This window comes from Geospiza fortis, unplaced genomic scaffold, assembly GCF_000277835.1.
Source record: "Geospiza fortis unplaced genomic scaffold, GeoFor_1.0 scaffold41, whole genome shotgun sequence".
NCBI classification, from domain to species: domain Eukaryota; kingdom Metazoa; phylum Chordata; class Aves; order Passeriformes; family Thraupidae; genus Geospiza; species Geospiza fortis.
In genome coordinates, this window is record NW_005054299.1 from 14,071,903 (window position 1) to 14,087,264 (window position 15,362).

The following is a 15,362-nucleotide window of genomic DNA, read 5'->3' on the forward strand; positions in this document are numbered from 1 at the left end:
CAGATGGCGGGGAAAGCTGGCCGGGGAGGGGCTCCTTCGCACAGCTAATCAGACAGTAACGGATAGGGCAGCTGGGAGGACTGACCACCGCCAGGCGAGCGGCGGGGTACGGGGACGGGGGCGGGCCCGGGCCCGGGCCGGCTCCGCGGCCCTCGGTGGCCTCCGCGGCGTCGAGCGCGTCCCGCCGGCGGTATCGTGCCTCCTCCTTCCTCAGAAACGCGGGGCTTTGCTCTCGGCCCTGCCCTGTGCCGAGGTTACGTGGTTTCGTGCCTTGCCGTAGCGGTACGGCGAAAGGAGAATGTGGCGAGTGACAGAAATGTGAAAGCACGTGGGTCCGGGGCCTGATCCGGGAAAGCGATAAGGAAACTTTGCTCCCGTGGAAAGGCGGGAGAGCCGTAGGTCGGCACCTTCCCACAGGGCTGGGCCCCTCCAATGAATGGAACCCGTTTTCTCATGTTTTATTTTTGCTCGGAGGAGGCACTTCCCTGCTCATAAATGAGAGCTTGAGAGGGATGAATGGAGGTCCGAGCCTTCTGATCCTGAGTCACATGAATAATTTGACTCACGTAAAAAGTAAAGATCAATATGATTTCTTGCGGAAGTAAGAGGTAGTCATGTGTGAGAGGATTACGAGGTCATGCCCCGTGTTGATGACTGTCAGCTTGAAAGAGAAATGAAAACAAAATTTTATCGAGGAAAAGGGGGAAATAAAATCCCTACCTATTACTACCTGTGTTTGTTGATCAGGATATGTGATACTTTTTTAGACAATTTTAACCAAAAAAACTAAAGTGTCCTGCACCTGCTTTTTGAACTTGTGTGTATCCTGTCTGCAGAAGGTTTATACTTTGGCTCAATTATCCATTTTTAGCAGGGAGGGGAGGAAACATTACAGGGATTTGAAATAGGTAGTATAACATAGCCGTATGCTATTAATGCAGCAGTTTCTGCAATAAATCTAATTTGGTGCTGTCAAAAAAATTTAAACTTATTTGCTATAGCAGCACATTAGTAAATGATTTTGGTAGCTTTGAAAGTTATCATTCACTCTGCTTTACTTGCAACTGAATCTTGTAGAGCTTTTTTTTGTTCCCCCTTCCTTTTCCCCTGAGCAACTCTGTGAAAATCTGAGTTCTTTGTCCTGCAGCTGTAGAAACCGCAAATATTTTCACTACTGAAAAGAAGGGCTTGCTTTAAGGGAATTGAAGAAGGAGGGGGAAGAAAGAATAGCCTCTATTGTTAACAATCATATGAATGCATATGTGGAAAAATCAATAAAGTGGTGAGGGATAAATTTTTCCCTTGCCTACAGGTTTTCATAGTGCAGCTGAAATTGTTTATCTGATTATACAGCATGTAGATAAATTAGCTGTTCTGCGTTATTATAGAAGGTAAAATATTTTACCTGCCACGATAAGACCATATGCTGCTTTATGAAGACTGATACTGAGTGATTTGAAATAAATCGGTTCTGTCGTCTTCTGGCAGGGCGTTGTAAAATTTTCTAAGCTGATACACTTTGTGTCAAGATAACACACAATTATTTAAATATCATTCTATTTAATATTTTAAACATATTTAAGTCATTGTACAAACATATAAACGCCATTGATAAATTTTATAAGGGAAGGAAAGAAAATGTAATTGGAGGAGCAAAGAACAAATACAAAATCATATGTTAATTTTGAACATTAAAGTGTTTATAAATTACTATTAATTTTAAATTAGTTTTAACATGGTTTACAATTGTATTTTTTGTCCTTCAATAAATATTTCTTAAGGAAAATATAATAATACATGTTCAGATTTTAGTATTAGATTCACCTAAATTTTTTTCACGGCATTAAACTGCAACTGGTCACATCAATGATCGCATCAGGTTGTTGAGGCAGCCAAATTGCTACTGCATGTAGAGTGTGGTTCAGGAGCAGTGATAATACTTAAAGCGCTTTGGAGTGAGTGTGAATTCAGATGAAACACTGAAGAGACTAACTGCTGTAGAAAACAAACATCTTTATAAGGTCTTTGTTTTGAGCAGTTATTATTCAGCACTAACAGTAATAAGTTTATGAGTGTGTATCAAATATTTACTTTGGTCTCATTCAAATTAGGCTTTTTATTTGTGTGACTAATGACAGCAGGATAATGATTTATTTTTTTTGAACCATAGAAATCTTTCAGATACATGTATTCAAGTCTGCTGGATTTTTTGCTGAATTTGCTACTGGAAAAAATGGTTCTGATTTTTATCATTATTTCTGACTTGTTCTAAAGCTTTTCTCTCAAGTGCATCGAAAGCCTGTTTCTACAATAAGCTAAAATGTACTTTTTCTGTCAGCATTTGGTATTTGTGAACTTCAACAATTTTAAAAGCTGTCTTGTGCTTTCAGAAGTATATTCAAAGTTGTTTATTTTGTGCAGTCACAGCGGTTGTTGATTTGTGGGTATTTTTCCTTTACTGTGCAAAATTCTCCTCCTTAAGTTCTTGCCTAGAAAAAAAATTCAACAGAGAACCCAAAAGGTCACCCGCTGGAGACTTTATCCAACTTCACATCAGTCTGTGGGTTGTCATTGCTGGAGAAAGTAGCTGGTGGATGGAAGGAGGAAGAAAAAAAAATCACCTGAGCACGCCAGCCTTGGCCGCCTGGCTGCTCTCCTTCCTCAGCCCTTGGGCAGCGCCCTTGTGCTGGTGGTTGAGCTGGAGATGTCTGTCCTGAGCAAGCAGATGAGCTGCTGCCGGCTGCTTGACTGGGCTGAACTCCTCGCCCTGGCTGAGCTGGCAGGACGGCAAGGTTAATAGTGTGCTGCTCTTGGTTTCCCCTGTGGATTTGGTGGTTTGCATGTCAAAGTATAGTTTTGTAGAAATAGGAGCAACTTTTTGTGATTAGCTTCTCCCTTTTGGTCAGTTGGTTTCTACAGGACTTAAATCATTGAGGAATTAAAGTGTCTCTGTAGTCAGGTGGGACACTGCTGCATCCTCTTTTTGTACCAGGGTTCCTCTTCTATTTCCAGTGCATTTGCTCACCTGTATCTGGTTTCCTATGGAAGAAGACCATGATGTAAGAAATTACTTCCTTGCAAGTGCAGGGACTAATCCCCATAAAAGTGATAAATCAGTATTAAGATTTTATTCAGCTAAACTTAGGCAGTATTTGTCAATGCAATTTTCATTGAAGTCAAATTCAGACCTAATGTAAGTACAAATGCAATTCTGCTAATGAGATTGGATTACCTCCTGGATTTGATCCAGAAAGCTTTAATTTAAATTCATTTTTAGTAAAGAGGTAGTAAAATGGGTGGTTTATTGTAATTGCGTACAAAACTTCAAATATTTATTTTTTAGTATTGTATTTATCTTGTGAAGGGTTATCTTTTTTTTGAAGGATACCAAGGTGTGCTGTGAAATTGAAGGTATTTCTTGTTCTAGAAGAATGAGACTGTCAAGTAGGTTAGTTAATAATTCAGGAATTTTTCGTTATTAGAGTCTATTCATGAAAAGAAATAGGGACACAGGAATTGCTAAAAATAATGTATCCTGTTAACAATAAGAATTTAGTTTCAGCCTGTCTTTACAATTTGCCTCAATGTGGAAGACAGTATTCTAACAAGGAGTTGCATATGTGTGTTCTACATGGCTTGAAAACAAGAAAAAAATATTAAGGATTTTTTTTTCTTTAAATAGTGTTGCATTTTGAAACATCAGTAGGTAAGGCAAAAAAAAGAGCTGCAGGTTCAATTATTTTAAATGAGTGCTCTTGACCACTTAAAGATTTTACTGTGAACTTACTCATTCAACTGCTCCCATTTTCTCTTTGTATTTTTAGTCAATATCTCTGTTACATAGAGTCAGAGTCAAAAGCCTTCATTTATTATTTTATTTATAATATTTTTGTCAGCCTTTTCCACTTCTTCACATAGCTCTGCGAAGTCTTCCTCAGATTGTGCTAGCCCTAGCAAGAAGGAGCAGATACATGTATTTGAAGAAAAACACGTTAGCTGTTGGAGTTAACAAATAATGATTAAAAGCTATTCTTTTGCTTCTTAGTATTTCTCCTATACCCCAAACTGATCTTCACAAATACAGGACTGTAAAGAACTTCATCTGCTGCTGGTTAGCAGAAGTGGATTTAAATCTACACCGACAGTTCATTTGACAATGACCTTGAGGGGCTTTGCTTCTTGAAGAAGAAAGCAGAAGCTTGCGGTAAACAAAGTTCACTTCTGACAGATGGATTGAATGACAGAAAGGTTGCGAGTGCCAGAATAGCCCTGGCAGAGGAGGAAATGTTCAGTGGAATCCAACAGGAGAGGAGGTGTGAACAGGTGCAGGGTTGCTGACGGAAGGGGAACCAGATGGAAGGAGCCAGAGCCAGTTTATTTAAAGGAAAAGGCAGAAAACACTGAAAGGCTGTGCGATCAGTGGCTAAAAGTGTGCATGGAAGAAGGTAAAAATTCACAAAGCAAAACTGCACAGTGGGATATCTAGCACTTAGCATAATGGTAGTAATTTGTGAGTTTCGTTTTAAAAGTTGCTATTGAAATATGTTTCTCCCTTACTCTTGACAGCATAAAGAAGAGATTTATAACCTGTCCAAAAGGGGGGGGAAGAAAAAACCTAACAAAACCACCACCAAAAACTACAACTGTTATGCTGCCTGTCCATTATTTCTAATATTGCAGGCATCTAATACTGCAGGCAGTTACAATCAGAATAATATAAAAATTATGCCACAGCTGAACAAATGAATAAAAGGCATATAAGGCTGGATTTTTAAAATTTTTTTTAACTCACTTGTTTGTATCTAGCTCTTGTGACATGTGGGCAGATGAGCATGGTTTTCATTAGGATGTTTTTGTAAGATCTAGAGCAAATCAACAATAGTCAAGTACAGTGTTATGTTAGCACAGTATTTCTCATCTTTTTTGCTTTTGGTCATAAGTCTGTCAGTTTGCTGGAATGTGTGGTTGCTTGCTGTAGGATGGGGTAGAAATCTAGCTTACCCTAGATCAAATTCCCTGAAAATCAAATATTGTCTTTCAAATTGTCATCCTGAAGAAATGCTTTGTTCTGTCAAACGATTCTGCTTCTTCCCAAGCTGTTCTTGTGAGGCTTGGTCCTTTGGAGGCAGGAAAAAAAAACATTCCTTAACTTCTTCTCAATTTCAGCAATAGTAGGGGGTCATTATCAACTTCCACATATCAGGCCTGTGGCACCTTAAGTGCAGGTTGTGTGTCCGTACCTGATGTGTGTGAAAACTGTAGGTAAGTGTTGAGCAGTCACTCCCAGTGCATCTGTGATTGACTGGATCGTTCAGCTGTGCTGAGCTGATCCTGATCAGGTGTGAGCACACAGGCACTTTCCTTTTTAATTAGCTAGAGCATGCAATGCCGTGTTTATGCTGACTTTATGCCAGCTGCAGGAAGGACAGATGATACCTGATTCAGCATAAAGCTTGCTGGTACAAAGTTAACGTACCAAAAACATTGGGTTTCTGAACAAATTTAAATTGGCAGAGTGAGTTCATAGCAGATCAGGTCTCTGCATCATTTAGCTGCATCATTTTTTGATTCAATGGTAGGAGCCTGATGGTTGGATTTACTGTATTAACAAGCTGAGCCTTGAAGTACAGAATCACAGTTGTCTGAACCTGGTCTGAGCCTATGCTGTTGCTGAAAAGCAAGTCCCTAGAGTGGCAATATAGGGATATGTTTGGCCACATTTGCCAGGCCCTTGCTTCTGCTGACACTGAAGACAGGCACCTGTGTGATCAGGCTGTTCAGGGAGTTATTCAGATGGAAAAAGAATAATTTCTTGAAGAATTGGTTGTGTGAGTGCTCATTTTAAGAGGATGAAAAGAAGGACCACACCTCTTATATTGGCATTGTCTGCCTTAAATGTGTCCTGAAGCTGCATTATAAGAGACTGCTGGTGCCAAATTCAAGAATCACCATAAATCAAGAAAATTACTCCTTTATTTTAAATACAGGGAAAATAATTCGTGTAAATTTGTTTATACAAAACACATACCTGTAAAAATCTTCTGTGTTAAGCAATTATTTCAGTCATTTGTAAAAGTGGCTTGTGGAGAAACGTGCAGTATTGGAAGTGCTCAGGCTATGTATTAAGACTTTACAAAGATCACTTCTCCCTATGCAATATTTAATTGTGTGTTTCTATAGGGACTTAGGAGCCAAATAGTTACAATGTGATGGTAATAGTCATGAGAGAATAGATATTTACTTACAAGCCTCATATCTTGATGGCAAATCTTATAAACGTGCCAGAAAAATCAGATTTTGATTCCAAGTCAGTATGTTTGACCTAATATGAAACGTTAATTACTGTTAGAGGCATTTTTTCTTCTCTAACATTGAAATAGAGGGAAGCTATTGATCATACTTGGTTGTGATTTGATATACAGAGGACTATTGAGATTGAAGAGAAGTTATTTAGGAACTGGTGGTTTTCTGGATATATCTTGATGGCTATAATGCCAAAAGAGTAAAATCATGTTATAGGCTAGGTGTTTGCAAATTCTTACTGTTATGCTGAATGTAAAGTAAGAAATCCAGTCCTTTCATTTTGTTAACTGACCTCACAGATAGCAGTAGAGATATAGAAGTTAACTGTGTTCAAGGTTCTTTAATTCATAGAAACTTCCAAGGGAGTAACACTCTGTGTTACTGTATGTCTGTTCCTGTGGTCCTAGATTTTCATCTGTCTCATGCCCACTAATATCTCCAGTTAGTTGTAATAACTTCTAAGTAGATTTCAAGTAGGGCAAACAGGAGTAGGAATTTTTTTCACATGCAGCCATTAATGTATAGTTTCTCTTGATGTCTCAGAAGGGCTTAAAGGACAAAGTGGAAATTTTGGATTGAAGTGTTTCATTGTTTCTGTAGACTTCTTGTTACTATATGAAGTGGAAATACATATAGAAGTTGTAAAGCAGTTCCTGTGGTGTGGTTGCATCCTAAATAGAGAGATATGAGCAAAAAAAATCAGTGGGTACAAGAAAGTGATATGCACTGACTTCTGTTTCAGCAAAATCTAAATTCTTAGAAAAAATTAACAAGTTGGCATTACTTGAATTCTGGGAATGGGGATACAGGTGACAAGTTACCTGCATTTTGGGGAAATTTGTTTAAGGTAATTTGTCAACTAATTGTCATTGGTCTCTTGATGAGTTTGGGAATCTGTATAAACCTTAACCTTTTCTTTTATTGCCCCCCCAAAGTGTTTCTTATTATTTGAAGTGTTTTTATGAAATAGTAGTAGCAACTGAAAGAGTTGTTTTTTCCAGCCTTTCATCTCAAGTAGGGTAGTGAAATTTCATTTCGTTTCATTAACATACTTTAAATGTGTTTCTACTTTCAAGTTATTTCTGTAGCACCTTCGAACTTCTTAGATCTATATTTAAAGAGCTGGATCAATTTGAATGCTGAATTTTTCACCCCTTGACCTTTACATTACTTTTCTAATTGCATTTAATGCCTCTCATGGCTCTCATTCTCATGGTTATGAGAAGAAAGCCCTGACGTGTCATTATTTTAGGTAACTCTGTATTTCTCAACTAATACATGAAACAAGATTGAAGTTTTGTTTGTTTGGTTGGGTTTTTTTGAGCCTCAGTTCTCATTAATAGGCCCACATGTATCCTGAGAAATGATACAGTCCTTCAAATTCACCAATTAATTTAATAGTTGGGTTTCTTCAAAATTTGACCATGCAAATATAGATTTTACTGAAGCTCACCAAACACAGTGTGCTGGCTGGGGCAGTTTCCAGAAACTTGAGCTTTCTGCTGAGAAGACCTGGCAGCCAGCTCCAGAATCAGCATCCAGTCAGCTCCCAGAAACTGACAAAAAGAGCAACTCAGTGGGTAATTCCCTCAATGGGATACAGGAAGGGCAATTTTTCAGCTCCTTGGAAAGGTTTAAAGAAATGACCTGATTGTGATGCTTTTAAAAGATACTTCTACATAATTCTTGAGGAAGCATGCACTCATACGTATGTTTTAAATTATTTTTTGCCATAAGAACATTCATTTCATGCCTTTCTTTTGCCTTGTAAAAGCACCAAGAGCCATAAAATCCAATCCACACAAGCACTGAAAAAAATCAAAATCTTTATTACAAAAATTCAGATGGCAAAAAAAAAATCTACAGTGTTTAATAAGAGGACTAAATACTGTCCAGCTAAGTCCTCATTCAGAGCAACCGTAGCTATTAACAAGGTCCTATTAGATGAAAATTCATAGGCCTTACAAAAGAAGATAACCAAAACAGTCAGTGCTAAACAAAGGTTGCTGGAAGACTGATTTAAAGGAAAGGGAGAAATCTCGTGACCCTGAGCCTTCTTACTGAGCTGATGTTCTAGAACTCTGTCAATTTAGGTGTGGAAAGCAATAATTTTGAATCATAGCTGCATTTAAAAGCAGCATGTACCTGTTTACCTGCAGAATTACAGGTTTTACTGTGTTGCATTTTCTTACTTAAATGTTTGAAAATACTAAGATTGGATAGCATATGATAAAACTCAGTAAACACATTCTCTTTTGTAAATAGCTGAATGGGGTACTGCAGTGCTGTTAAATTGAAAGGCTGGTCTGAAAGGAGTTGTAGAAGTTTTACATTAATAGAGAGAATTATTTAATACTGTTCCTGGGGAGAATGACTTCTTGGTAAATTGGAGGTTTTTTCCATGTTTGTTGCCCAACCTTTAGACTTGTCTGCTAACCTGAAAAAATAAAAAAAGAGCCCTTATTCTTCTGTGTATGACATACATACAAAGATACGTTAAAAATACAGGGGAAAGAAGTTTTTGAAGTGTGATCTTATTTTGTATACCGTCTCTTATGACCTTTATCATTGTGAGTTTTGAATAGTGTCTGGTAATAAAGTTAGAGATAGCAAAAATTTTCTCATGTGTCCCCTTAGTGAATAAGTCAGGTATTGTGACATCTTGTTTCAGCTTTTATAATTTTTTCTTTTCCTTTTTATCATGAATGTGTGATTTGTTTGGTTGGGTTTTTCTCCTCCTATAGCATGAGAGAAGAGCAAGGATATGCTCTAATTTTCCATTCTTCCTTTGACACTTACAGCTGAAATAATAAGATAAAAGAGCCTATGAGAAGGTGATTCAGAAAGCTGCTTGTAATGGACAGTCTACTAGACCTGTATTGTGGAAAGTTTGCAAGGCAGACTGCATAAAACACTGCTGACCCTTTGAACCCAAAGTTATTTGGTCTTTAGGGCTTCACATAGTCTTTCAAGTCCTACTTTCAAGTGTTTTAATTGATTTGAGTGACTTCATGCCAGATTTTACTAAAGATACTGGGAAGAAAATGCTTGAGTATCTCCTCAAAACTTTTCCAGTTTGGTAGAGAATCTTCTGCTATACATTTGTTTTTAAAAGTACTGGGAGAGAAAGCTCATTTCCTCTGAAAGAGCTACAAGAGCCTTCCGCTGAGTCCCTTCTGTCTTCTGAGGTAATTTGTTGTGCAGTGGCTCACAGTGCTGGCCCACTTGGCTGCATGTTACCTAGGAAAGAGGTCCGTTCTGGACCACTGAGGCATGTGGTGAAAGCATCAGTGTTAAACTTGACTGGTCCTTCTGCTGCCCAAGTCTGAGTGTGGGTGCAGAGTTCCAGGACTGGTCATCATTTAGACAAGTCTTGTTAGTTTGGATAGCTCAAGCATTTGGAACGCTAAATGCTGGCTACTCCTTAATGATTTATGAAGTTCAGGTTAAAACAAGTATATATGAAAGCTAAAATGCTTTATAGTTATATTTTGAACTGTAATTAATATGAAATGAAGATGTCAAAAATAATGCTATGATAACCTCTTGTGTATCACTGAACTGAGATAATTCCTGGAGTATTTTAATTTGTTCAATTAAGTTCATAGTCCTTACTAATGGATCCGTTAGCTTTTTTAAAAATGCCACATGTTGATCTTATGGAAAAATCAAATAGTCAATATAGGAAGCATGGTTGCTTCAAATTGTAGTTGCTTTGCCAGAAGAAATACTGGCAACCTCCAGTCAGAGTCCTAATTCTACATTAAGAATCATCCTGCATTTTTTATTTTTTGTATTTTTACCAAACTGAAAAGACTCCTTCAGAATTACATACTATTGAACTGTGTCGTGAAATTCAAACTTTTATCAAGCTAAGTTCTGGTTTTTTCTAGTCAAAAATAGAGGAGCTTTTAGTTATGTCAAATATGACTTTTATGTCACTAGTCTTTGCATACTTCGTTTTTCTTTACTGCAAAAACTTTGGCAGAGTGTGGACTTCTCTTGTAAATGGATCTGTGATCCAATTTTTGTTTGTTAGTCAAAGGTGAGAAAGGTGTTTTGATTTGGGGGGTTATTTTGGTTTGGGGTTTTATTTGCTTTTTTATAATTAAGTTTGTTGGCTCAAATTCAGTCAGCAAACATTCATGTTAGCTTTGAGGTCAAAGTGAATTTTCATTTTGAATTTTTCACTTTCCATTGCAGCAAGGATTTTTTTAAAGTTTGCCAGAGATGGCAATTTTCTTCTTCCTGTACTATAAGCTACGGTTCACAGTGCCTTTTGTTTTGTCAAGAACAGTTGAAAAGCATAACTTCCATGCACTGCAAACCAATACTGAGTTCATTGAGATATGCAGACCAGTTAATTGATTTAACAACTGTGCTCTTGACAGCCACAATGCAGGCTTAAAACAGGCGTTTAGAGCTAAAATCATTGTGGAAAACCTGTGCTTCAGAACAAGGCTCAAGGAGAGTTTGAGCTTTCTCCATGATTGTGTCTTTGGTTGCTTCTGACTTTGTCGCACATAAGTGGAAGTTTCCATGGGTTCTGTGTGTTTGCTTTGGTAAAACTGGTCAGTGTTGTGACCAATCACATGTGCATTTTAGAGTATTTAGTGTTTTGCACTCAGTAGAGCTAATGTTTGAATTTGAGTAGAGAACAGGCTGGTGCACTTTAACCACTCATCTCCTATATTTGACCTCTATAGATTAGGTTTTTTAAATTTCTGGAACAATTAATCTTTAGCTGTCACTTCTGATTCAGGTATTACCTGTGTCATCAAAACTTGTGAGATGTAGCTTTGCTTTTCATCGTCTCTGTGTTTTCCATTAGTGAACATAAGAAACTCTGAAGTTTTTGTAGGAGGAGACCTCTGATGTCTTCACACTAATGCTGGAGGGACAAAGGACTGTTTCTTTCCGTATATAGTCCATAGATTTTCTTTTACTCTGAATTGTGAAAGAATTGATTTAAGAAATTGCAATTGGACAGACAATGTCAAAGCTTCTAGAACGCCTTCGCTATTTGTTGATTGTAGCAGAAAAGTCACCAATAGATCCTCAAATCTCTTGGGCTACCTTCTGCATGTGTTATACTTTCTTTTTTTTTTTTTTTTTTCTCCATATACATATTGGGGAAATTTTCAGTTGGAGAGCAGAGCGATTGAACTTAGAGAGCAGGTTCAAGTCAAGGTGTAGATAAAGGACATGCCACTCCATTTAGACAGATTTGGCTCCAGGATTTTTTTTTTTGCTCCTGAGCAGTTCTAAGCACCTCAGATATTGTCTGTGTGGCATTGGATGTGTTTTAATTCCAAAATCTTTCAAGTCCCAAGAAGCTGCTCTTCTGTGTAAGAATTACTGTTGTCCTAGTTTTATAACTGAGCTTTTATCTGCTGTATAAATTCATCTTCAACCACCCCATACACACTTCAGCCATAGGGCAGTCATTACACGTCCATGGTTTCTGAGCTCCTGCTAGCTTGCTCTGTGCAGTAAGTGGCACAGGTGGGTGAGTCTTTTGGATGGGTCCCCTGCACAGGAGATTGTTTCTCGGGGCAGTAGATGCTCCATTTATTTTGAATTTGCTGGTTAACATGAGATCATCAGGAGGGGCCCTAGCAGTGAGGAATAGACCTTCACCGGTTTGCCTTGGTAGCTTGGTAGCTTGCTGCATGCTGAAGGTTACCCCCAGCAGAAGGCCAGCCAGCCAGCTGTGTGCCAGATGACTGCACAGCACCCAACTGCACACAGCCATCTCACATGAGAACTATTAAATAAAATACTGTGCTACTGATACTTTCTTTAGCTGAAAGCATCAGAGGAATGTGAGAGGTGCTGCTGGCTTGTCTTCCTTTAGTTTTTTCAGCAATCCAGTGCTATAACAACTCTCTCAAGATAAAAAACATTTGTAAAATAAAGGGGTTTGCACAGGCTTGTGACGGTGGTCCACAAGGGTTTTCAATTGAGGGAAGAGGCGAGAACGTTGACTCTATGATCAGAAGGCTTGATTTATTATTTTATGATATATATATATATATACTACATTATAACTAAACTACAAAGAAAAAGAAGGGAGAGGTTTCCAGAAGCTTGCTAAGCTAAGAATAGGCAAGTAAAGAATGATAACAAAGCAGCTCTCTCGGACTCTGTTTTGGATTGGCCATTACTTATAAACATCTAAGATGGACTAATCCAGACTGACCTGTTGCATCCCACAGCAGCAGATAACCTATTGTTTACGTCTGTCTCTGAAGCCACAGCTTCTCAGAAGGAAAAATCCTGAAGAAAGGATTTTTCACAAAGAGATGTCTGCAACACAGACTGGTTTCCAGCAAATGTAGGAAAAATATTCTTAGTAATGCTTTCCATATTTGGAGCTTACACTGAAAAAATGATGGGAGCATCACTCCTTATGATAGCCCCAATATGATTACAAAGCAATTCTGAGAGTGATGTGATAAAGTGCTATTCAATAGATGAAATTTCCTTTAAAAATGTGCTTTGTTTCCTTAACACTCTAATATTTTTGCTATCTAAACGTATTTGCTGTCTTCCCTCAGAAGAAACTGCCTGTGATTTCCAAGGGAGTTTTGCCTAAGGTAGGGCTTGAAACATCAGGACCAGGAATTAGTGTAATGTGACCCACCATTTGTATTGCTTTGGGGTAAATTTGAGAGAGAAGATTTAACATTGTGTGTGTCATGCTGAGATATTGCAATATCTCGGATGGGTTATTAGGCACCAATCCAAAGGTTAAGTGCAGCAACCACATGAGATGTGGCTTTATCCTTACATGATCTGTGCCTGTGTTCTGTTTTGTAGTCCTCTGAAATAGGTAATATCCCTAGAATAACACATGTTTATAAGACTTTTTTGAAGCCTATCCCAAGCTATTAAATGTCATTTCAGTGGAAAGGTGTTTACTCACAACATTGGAAATCTAAAAATCAATCCTTGTATGTGTGGACTTACTGACGTTTTAAATGTGGATCCCAATGTGCACCAGATAAATATTCACAACCTTTGGGAAAGTCTAGATCTGAATTTGCAGTTCAGGATCTTTTCTAATTTACATGCATATATCTTTTTGGGGTTTTATTTTCCATGCTCTTTTTGCTTGGCTTACATTAAATAAAATGCTTCAATGGAGTGTGGTAGTCTAGCATTTGTTTTGCCTCAGGAGTGGATTGCCCCATCTTGTGTATCTGGTCAAGTAAATTGCTCTCTTGCCTGCATACTTCAATAATAGTACTGGGCTTTAGACCTTCCTGTACAACCCCCCAGTGAGCAGAACCACAAGAGGCTGGGCCTGTGTAGTGCTAGCAGTCTACTCTATTGTCATGGATGCATTCATCTCCTATTTACATAAATTAATAGTTGCGAGAACGTTGACTCTATGATCAGAAGGCTTGATTTATTATTTTATGATATATATATATATATACTACATTATAACTAAACTACAAAGAAAAAGAAGGGAGAGGTTTCCAGAAGCTTGCTAAGCTAAGAATAGGCAAGTAAAGAATGATAACAAAGCAGCTCTCTCGGACTCTGTTTTGGATTGGCCATTACTTATAAACATCTAAGATGGACTAATCCAGACTGACCTGTTGCATCCCACAGCAGCAGATAACCTATTGTTTACGTCTGTCTCTGAAGCCACAGCTTCTCAGAAGGAAAAATCCTGAAGAAAGGATTTTTCACAAAGAGATGTCTGCAACACAGACTGGTTTCCAGCAAATGTAGGAAAAATATTCTTAGTAATGCTTTCCATATTTGGAGCTTACACTGAAAAAATGATGGGAGCATCACTCCTTATGATAGCCCCAATATGATTACAAAGCAATTCTGAGAGTGATGTGATAAAGTGCTATTCAATAGATGAAATTTCCTTTAAAAATGTGCTTTGTTTCCTTAACACTCTAATATTTTTGCTATCTAAACGTATTTGCTGTCTTCCCTCAGAAGAAACTGCCTGTGATTTCCAAGGGAGTTTTGCCTAAGGTAGGGCTTGAAACATCAGGACCAGGAATTAGTGTAATGTGACCCACCATTTGTATTGCTTTGGGGTAAATTTGAGAGAGAAGATTTAACATTGTGTGTGTCATGCTGAGATATTGCAATATCTCGGATGGGTTATTAGGCACCAATCCAAAGGTTAAGTGCAGCAACCACATGAGATGTGGCTTTATCCTTACATGATCTGTGCCTGTGTTCTGTTTTGTAGTCCTCTGAAATAGGTAATATCCCTAGAATAACACATGTTTATAAGACTTTTTTGAAGCCTATCCCAAGCTATTAAATGTCATTTCAGTGGAAAGGTGTTTACTCACAACATTGGAAATCTAAAAATCAATCCTTGTATGTGTGGACTTACTGACGTTTTAAATGTGGATCCCAATGTGCACCAGATAAATATTCACAACCTTTGGGAAAGTCTAGATCTGAATTTGCAGTTCAGGATCTTTTCTAATTTACATGCATATATCTTTTTGGGGTTTTATTTTCCATGCTCTTTTTGCTTGGCTTACATTAAATAAAATGCTTCAATGGAGTGTGGTAGTCTAGCATTTGTTTTGCCTCAGGAGTGGATTGCCCCATCTTGTGTATCTGGTCAAGTAAATTGCTCTCTTGCCTGCATACTTCAATAATAGTACTGGGCTTTAGACCTTCCTGTACAACCCCCCAGTGAGCAGAACCACAAGAGGCTGGGCCTGTGTAGTGCTAGCAGTCTACTCTATTGTCATGGATGCATTCATCTCCTATTTACATAAATTAATAGTTAAAACTTGTTTGGTTGCTCAAGAAAACTCATTAAGCTTTCAGAGTAGCTGTATCATGAGCACTGTGGCAATCACTCCCATTGACTTATCTCCTGCTGATTCACTGGGAACCAGTCCATCTCGGGGTCAGGTCCCTAAGCTTCACTGCAGAATTAAACAAATAGCATTTAAAAGAAAATGCAAATAATATGTGCCGTGCAAAGTGAGTGTTGGTAAGCTTCCTTATAAAAAAGAGGTTGTGATTAAAGTTTTTAAAAATAAAATCCTATTTTTGTC

The 15,362-nt window shown here is 38.1% G+C and overlaps 1 protein-coding gene across 1 annotated transcript in view; it reads left to right on the plus strand.

Annotated features, from left to right (window-relative positions):
• SDCCAG8 (serologically defined colon cancer antigen 8) overlaps positions 1–15,362 on the plus strand; it is a 104,816-nt gene that overhangs the window by 41,685 nt on the left and 47,769 nt on the right. The gene's annotated exons all lie outside the window — the stretch shown is intronic.